General features: G+C 51.3%; 1 long non-coding RNA gene across 1 annotated transcript; it reads left to right on the forward strand.

Moving 5' to 3' along the window:
- The first annotated feature begins 180 nt into the window (after nt 1-180).
- On the forward strand, nt 181-1,840 carry LOC125930283 (uncharacterized). The gene is made up of 3 exons (XR_007460124.1): nt 181-345; nt 892-1,046; nt 1,252-1,840. It is a non-coding gene; the product is annotated as an uncharacterized LOC125930283 (long non-coding RNA).
- The last annotated feature ends 6,597 nt before the right edge of the window (nt 1,841-8,437 follow it).

The raw sequence follows: 8,437 nt of genomic DNA on the forward strand, positions 1-8,437 counted from the left end.
GCTGCACGGCGTGGGGGACGCGTCCCGGGGCCGCCGCCGCCGCCGCCGGGTCCTAGGCGGAGCGGAGAGCAGCAGGACGCGGAGCCGGGCCGCTGGAAGCCGGGGAGCCTCGGCGTCGCCGCCGGCCTGTGCAAACAGACGGACGACGGTGACAGCGCGCAGCCGGCAGGGGAAGGGTGGGAGGGGCCCCCGGGTGCCGGGGGAATCCCAACGGCTCCATCTCCCCTCGGTGCAGCTCTGCTGCCCGCGGACCCTTGGACTCAGGAGGCGGCTGGGTGACCCTCCTTCAAAGGCAGGGCAGCCCAGAGGATTCCTGCCGTCGCCCGTAGGCACCCTGTGACCGTGGTAAGAGGATTTGGCAGTGACTAGGGGGCTCTACCTAATATTGGGGCTGAAATATCGGAGGGAAAGATAAAATGTGATTTTTAATGATATCTTTTAAAGAATTTGGATTAGCTTGACTGGAGAAAATCGTCGGCAGCCCCACCAACGGGGCAGAGATTTGGGGGTGTCACCTGTGTCTCTTCCTGCACAGGGTCACCTGTGGCCCACTCACCCAATCATTTTCACATTTACCGCGCCCCTCGCGTGGGTCAGCCCCGGGGGGCCAGATGCGGGAGCAAACAACCCGCCCCTGGGAAGACTGAGGACAACTCCCCCCCCCCCCCCCCCCCCCGCCCCGCGCCTTCAGTGCCAGCCCTGCACACAGAACCCAGGGAAGCCCGGAGCGGCGTTGTGTGGCCCAGTGTCCTGCAGGCGTAACGTGCACCTGGATCTTCCCTTGCCTTCACCGTGTACGCATTTGCCCGTAAAAATTTCTTTGGGGATCCTTGTAGCTTCTGACGGGGCTTTTCTGGGACATCTGTGCTGCTATTTCCCCCTGCCTTCCAGGGATTCTTGGAGAGTGTCACCTCTGCTAGATTTCACTGGGACTCGCCACTGTCTGATGAGAACATCTGCCCAGTATTGTAGAGGTTATAGAGAATGGAAATGTTTATAGCCCGAAAGGAAGAAATAAGAAACCGTGTGTCCTATCAGAGAATGAAGTAAGCATGGAATGGGTCTCTGGATAAATCAAACACACAGAGTTTGGATTGAACTGGGAAAGGTGAAGTGAGAAGGGTCATCAGAGACCCGGAGGGCATCCCGAGGGCCAGGGGAGGGCTGATCAGGTGGGCTTAGTACCTCCCTGGCACCCTGCCCCCAGTTATTTTACTTGTTTACTTTCTGAAAATGGCTTTATTTAAACAGGATCCTGGGCTAAAAACAAAAGCCTGAAAACACTGACAGATGAAGCCCAGAACATTTGGCTGATCATTGTATACTTGATGAAGATTTTGTGTCCTTAGTCTGAAAGACATTCTAAAATATTATAGATTTAGTTTCTGCCGATTCAGTTTCTTCCAAGTAATCCGCTTAATTTCACAGGTGTGGAGGTGGTTAGAAGTCCTCATACTGGGTGGTAAATAAAATGATTTCTTCTGTTACATTTACTGAGGAGACTTGATGCCTTCTTCTGAAGAAATAAAGGGCTCATTCAATTTTGAGATAAACTTTTATTGTTTGGAACTCAAAAATTCCTTTCACAGGAAAAATAACAATGCTATTTTCAGTTGGGGGGAAAAGGGTTTTAAATTAAATTCTAAAATCCTATTATGTGCTTATTACATACTAATGTGACTTCATCTTTTTGGTAAAATGAACACCCAAGCATGTTTGTATGCAGTTTATGCCCGTTCCAAGACTCTAAAAAGCTGGCACAGATTCGGGCAAGAAAAATGTGTCTATTTCCTCTCAATATGTCTACTGTTTGAATTAAATATACTGGAGACTGGTGTAATTTGGTCTGGATATTGACTTGTTTTTTTAGCAGTGCTCTGAAATGTTTGAGGTTTAATTTTTTTTTCAAACTTATTTCAAAATGTATTACAAACCTTTGACTTGGTAAATCAGTTAATTCAAGATAAGCTAAGGAAACCACTGCCTTAAAGTGGGAAGGGAATAATAGTAATTTTAGTTGGATACATTATTAAATTGTGCAGAGGGTAACTATGCAAAATCAATGTACTGCTTTTACTTCAGGACAAAATTAATGTGACTTTCAACGATGACGATTAAGTTGCCAAGTAGGCAACACAAACTGGGTGGCTCCGTTGGTTAAGCATCTGACTCTTGGTTTCAGCTCAGATCATGATCTCATGGTTTGTGAGTTCGAGCCCCGGGTCAGGCTCTGCGCTGACAGCATGGAGCCTGCTTGGGATTCTCTCTCTCCCCCTCCCCCTCTGCCCTTCCCCCATGCTCTCTCTCTCTCAAAAATAAATTAACATTTAAAAAACACTTAAAAAAGGACAATACATACATAAACATTTTATCTTACATTTTAGAATTTACATCAGTAATTTGCCTGCAGAAAATTCGATCATGGAGCCATGTGGCTCTTGGATCATCCCCTCAGTGGAAGAATGGCAAAAGTCAGGTTTCATAACCTGTTTAACTTTCTGCTGAATTTAGGTTAAATCCAATCAATCTCAATCCTTTGAGGGCACCACCTTAGTGTTTCTGTATCCTGTAGATAAAGAACTGATGGAATACCCTGCTTAAAAAGGTATAGACTCTTCTGATTCTAAAAGGAAACGGTTTGTTATCCTGATATTCATTATTTAAGTGATACAAGTTTTCACCGGTATATTTCGTCATTAAAATTCAACTTTCCCTTTCTCTGGTTGATAGACAGTAGTTGGCTCCTTCCTATCTTACACTCGAGTTAATTGGGAACCGGGGTATTATTTACAAAGAGAAGCCGTGAGTTTCATTCATGCGGCTGGCAGGAATGGCGAGAAGGAACAGTGACGACCACAGGCCGTGTCCCCTGGAAGAGGAGAGTGGTATTTTATTAGGGAGCAGGTGCATTTTCTTTGTCATCTCCCTCTCTGTTAAACAAATGGCTTGTTAGGTCCTGACTTCAACAAACAGAAGGGGAGCCCCTGGCCTTAACACACAGTTGTCTTCCCAAACGCCTTAAGCAAGAGAGAGACTCAGTTTTAAACGGGTGGGGGCGGAGGGATTCCTAGCTGGGCAGTTCAGCCACTGAGGCGTCTGCAGGTGAGCTGGGCCTCCCAGGGGGGCCGGGTCCCAGGGGGGCCGGGTCCCAGGGTTGCAGGCCAGGCCAGGCCTGGCTGAGCTAAGCTGGTGGGCCAGTGAGCCCTCTGCTTTCAGCCAGATGCAGAGCTTAGGTGCAGTGTCCACAGGACGGTCAGGGCTGTGAATCAGAGAGAAATAGTGCTCTTTGCCTTTTTTATTAAGGATCCACGCTGAAGAAATTGGGAGGCAGTATGGAACAGCAGTTAACAGCACACGCTTTGGGTCCCACACGCTTAAGGTTCCATTCTGGTCACGTGACCTTGGACTAAATGCTTGACCTCTCTGGATTTTATCTGGAAAAGGCAGGGACGAATACCGATTTCACAGGTGGGCACAAGAGAAAATGAAATGAAAGCATTTCGTTAGCACAGTGCCTGGAACATAGGAAGATCCGCTGAATCGTGGTGATGATTGTTACCGTCCCTAAAACTCAAGGCTGGGCTGAGCGCTGACCGGAAGTCAGTCCTCCGGTAAGGCCAGCGTCCGCAGTACCCGATTTCATTTTTCCTTTTCTCGTTCTTTCTTTCCTCTTCCTTCCCTCCTTTCTTCCTCTCTCTCCCTTTCTTTCTTTTTTAAAAAGGGTGTTAGCCTGGAGTTACCTCTTGTAGAAAATAGAAATAAAAGGGTTAGATTCTATTGTATTTTAATAAAAATACTCGTTTTAAGGAACCCAACTAGAGGAGGTCCATGAAGATTTTTTTTTTTTTTTTTTTAATTTAAATCTAGAAGTTCCCGCTATGCCTGGGAAGCAGTGAGAGGCTTCAGTAGCCAAACAGCTTTCCAGAGCTGGAGGAGAGGCCTTGGCCTGACTCACCGTTGCCCTGGCAACAGGAGGGCCTGGAGGCCTCCGGCCCTGATCCCTTAATCTGAGGAGCCTCCACCACTGTGCCTCGGGAAAGGTCTCCCCCGACACCTGGCTGGTTAAAGCACCGAGAGGAGATGGAGGCGGGGCTCTTTCCTGGAACACAGCTGCCTAAATGTGTCCGTGAGGGTCTCAGCTTTCCAGACCCCCGAAGGCTTGGTCTAGAGGACTAGGCCTCCGAGTCTCCAGCATGTCGAGGAAGCAGATGGCTTCCCATCCTTCTGTGTTTCTCCATGGGGCCCAACACAACCGCTTTGCACACGAGTGGTGCTTAATAAGTACCTGGGGCGGTCCCCAAGGGACCAGACTCAGGTCCTGCTCCGCTGGCTGCCCCCCACCCCCAACCTGAGGAAGTTGCATTAATTTCTCCAGCTGCAATGGCATAGAGTCCACACAGAGGCCTTTTTTGCCTCTGCAACAGTCTTCTCTGACGACGTTCATAATTTTGGCAAACATATGGCTTAGGGCATGTTCTTACTATATTCTGTTTCCTCAAATTTTGTCTTACATCTGAGGATACAATGGAATAATTTGAAAGAGGGGCTGGCTCTCCTTTTCCAACAACCATTCAGATCCCAGGGAAAGGACTCTGTGGTCAAGCACATGGGTTTGGGAGTCAAAAAGGCTTGAGGTCAGGCGCGCTTGGGTGGCTCAGTCGGTTGAGTGTCCGACTCGGTCATGATCTCGCGATTCGTGAGTTCAAGCCCCGTGTCGGGCTCGGTGCTAACAGCTCGGAGCCTGGAGCCTGATTCCAGATTCTGTGTCTCCCTCTCTCTCTGCCCCTTCCCTGCTCATGCTCTGTCTCTCTCTCTCTCTCTCAAAAATAAATAAATGTTAAAAAAAAAAAAAAGACTTGAGTTCAAATTTTGACTGTACCATTAGGTTGCTGGGTGACTTTGGGCCTAGTTAACCTCTCTGAGCCTCAACCTCTTCATCTATAAAAAAGAGAATAACTAAGGTCTTCAACAGTAATTAGCATTCAATTAATGGCAATTGCTCTTCCTGGTACACAACTCCATGGGGCCCATGGCAACTGGTTTCCAAGTCTGCCCTTCTAATTAAATTAAGGGCTCCTGGCGAGAGCACTGTGGATGACGACCAGATACCCAGAAAGGTGGGGTACAGCCCACTGCAAATTCTGGCTTGCGGCAGACAGGCGTGTTTCAATCCCTGTCCACTCTGACATCGAGACCAAGAGTTGCTTGTGTGCTTTTGAACTTCTTCACACCAAAATAACTTTCTGCTTCTGCCTGTGGGGGAAAATCTCCTTCTTGGAGATTCATTCTTTCAGAATACAACACGAGCCGGCTACCTACCTGAACTTGTTTTTATGTAAATTAAGCCGTCTTTAATTATGAGCTAATAATGAAAAAAGCAAACTTTTACCGAGACCTTAGTATGTGTCAGCCTCTTTGCTACTTATTTATTCTTTTTTAAAAATTTTTTTTTTTTCAACGTTTTTTTATTTATTTTTGGGACAGAGAGAGACAGAGCATGAACGGGGGAGGGGCAGAGAGAGAGGGAGACACAGAATCGGAAACAGGCTCCAGGCTCCGAGCCATCAGCCCAGAGCCTGACGCGGGGCTCGAACTCACGGACCGCGAGATCGTGACCTGGCTGAAGTCGGACGCTTAACCGACTGCGCCACCCAGGCGCCCCGATACTTATTTATTCTTTACGTGATTTAAGCCTCCGAACAGTGGAGCCTTATTTATCCCCATTGAACGGGTGAGGAAGTTGATGTTCTGCTAATTAGCTGGTTCAAGGCCATACCGCTGTCAAGTTTAAAGCCACATCTGGTCCACTCCAGAGTCTGTCTGCACTTCCGTGACCATCCTCGAGAGCTGTTGGCCTCTGACGCCATGGAGATCGTGGTGGATGGAAAGTGAGAGTCACCATGGTGTGAGCGAAGAGATACCGTGGAGCACAGCCTCCCCCCCGCCACCCCCCAAGACGCTTGGAGAGGGGGTTAGAGCCAAGGAAGGGAAGGTAGAGGCACAGAGAACCCCCGAAAGCCCAGCCGAGCCCCACGCAAGAAGTACGGGTCCCTGGCTATATTTAATCCGTTATAGCCAGATTTCCTAGGAAAAGAAAGGCTCACCATCGCCACGTGGCCCCCAATGCCCCGAGGATGCCCTGGTTACTGTGTATAACAAATGAAGTCACTCTGAGCCTCCCCAAACCACCGTGGTCTCCTTCTCAAGTCTGAACATCTCCGGCACTCTTGGTCCTCCAGTTCCGGGACCGGTAAAATTGGGCACCAATGGCCCTCCACCAAGTATCTCCACAACGCCTCTAACATCCCTTCCAGGCCTCAAATATCCTGGTGTTCCAGAGCACCGGGTCCTCCGGCATTCCTTCAGCCGCTAGCCACCAGACCCATCATCCGTGGCCCGTCTGCTGCACACGGCTGCTTCCCCCAGATGTCTGACCACGGCACGTTTCCCTCCCGGTCCGCTTCGGTCTCCTGCTATCTGTCCGTATCAAGCCTGTCCTGCTTGGCAAGGGTTTCCCACACGAGAGCAAATCAAACCCCACTGTCACAAAGTCTTAGGTCCAAAACCCCCTCTGCACGCAGAATCTGCTTCAAGCCAACCTTTTTGACCTTGGTTTCCTACCCAAGCCCTTTCTCCAGCTCAGTGGGTTTCATCAGTCACTGCTTCTTAACATTGGAGCTCATTTGCCATACCTCCCCCTTTAAGGATCCCCCTGCCGAGAAGGCCTGGCCCATTTCTCTCCTCCGTGGAATCCTCTGCAGCCCGGGATGGGCTCCGTCACCACCCTCGTGGAGAAGCTCTTCTGACTCCTCCAGGCTCCTCCCCCTGTGGTCTGCCTCACTGCCTGCTCCTGAATCTGACTGCTCTTCAGCTGGTTCTGCAGCCCAGGACCAAGGCTGGCCTTGCAAGCCCCTCGCACTAGCCCCGGCCTCCTCCCGGCCTCCAGCTGCTTGTTCTAATGTCCTACCAGCCTTGCAGAAACTTTCCAGAAAAGTCAGATCCTTTCAAATGTGAGACCTTGAGCAACGCCTCCCCTCTGTGCCTCAGTTTATGCATCCTGATAAAGGAGGCAGTTGACGACCTCTGGGTCTCTGCAGAGTCAATGACAAGGCACCTTCTCCCTCAGATTCCCTTTTCCGATCCTCTTGTCCGCCATCCGTTCCTCTCTACCCTGACTCACGGCTTAACCTGCCTCCCCTGAGCACTTCTTGTCTCGCGGGCTGTTCTCCCCGTTTTTCAGCAGAAGCCTGGCCTCCCCCGTTTACCAGGCTGAGCTCGGCCCTCTGCTAGCCTCCATGAATTGTCCCTTCAAATTGTCCGAATTCTCTCTGGGTCACTGCCAAGCCCAGGAGCAGTTGAGAATAAGCCGCTCTGGTGGGCAAAGTAATGCACCTGCAGTTTCTCTCTGGGTGCCTCACTGGGGGGTCATCAGAGATGAACCAACACCTACAACCAGGGTGCGTTCGTGCATTTCACAAACCCAGAGAGTAGCTTTGGCGCAACATACACATAAAAAAGGTCTGACCGGAGCCTTTTGTGGTTCCTCTAACCACGGGCACCAGGAGCCTCCGCACCCCTTCCCTACCCCCTCCCTGCACCCCTGGCCCGCTACCCCCCACCAGCTGCATTTCAAGCTGGGCGGGAGATCTGGACCGGTCCCGAGGGAAGCGCCCAGCTTGTGCCGCAGAACTGTCTCTCCAGCCCATTCCAAACCTGTTACCCTCCCTGACCATTCTGGTCAACCGGGCCCTACCGCTCCCTCGGCTCCCACTGTCCTCCCCACACCACGGCGCGCGCCAGGGTCCGCAGCCAGGAGCGTCTGCCCTGCCATCCAGGGATTCACTACAAGCTCGCCTCCTTTTCCATGTTCTAATCCGCGGGCTCCGCGCCCCCTCCACCACCCAACACAGGGAGTGGGCACAGAAGAGGGGCTCCAGAGAACCTGTCAACTGACGCTAGGCACACGCCCCTCGGCCACCTTCTCAACCCTCCCCTTCAAAACCAAACAAAAACGGCAAACAGGAAACGCTCGTCTTTTAAAAATTACTCTATTATTATCAAATAGAACCACAGTATCCAAAAGGTAATTATAAAGTTCTATTCCCCAACTAAGTGGCCCTACACCGTCCCTCCGAGTGGCCGGCGGCCAAATCACTCCCCCCGTGCTGATTGGTTTCATCCATTTTATTGTCAAGGAAATTAACAGCCCGAAGGGGGTTCCCCAGGTCCCCGCACTCCCCACCCGCCCCCCCGGGGCCCCCGGTAAACACGGTAAACACGGCAGCAAGCGACCTGGTCTCACTACCCCCGTGTCCTTGGGAGGAGGGACGAAGGGAGGGAGGGGGGCTCACGGCAAGGGGGCTGGGGGCGCCCCGCCCCCGCCCGCCCGGCTCGGGCCTCGCGGCGGCGGCGGCCGGGCAGGTGTCCGCGGCGGGCC

The sequence above is a fragment of the Panthera uncia genome, chromosome A2 (genome assembly GCF_023721935.1).
Source record: "Panthera uncia isolate 11264 chromosome A2, Puncia_PCG_1.0, whole genome shotgun sequence".
Lineage (NCBI taxonomy): Eukaryota > Metazoa > Chordata > Mammalia > Carnivora > Felidae > Panthera > Panthera uncia.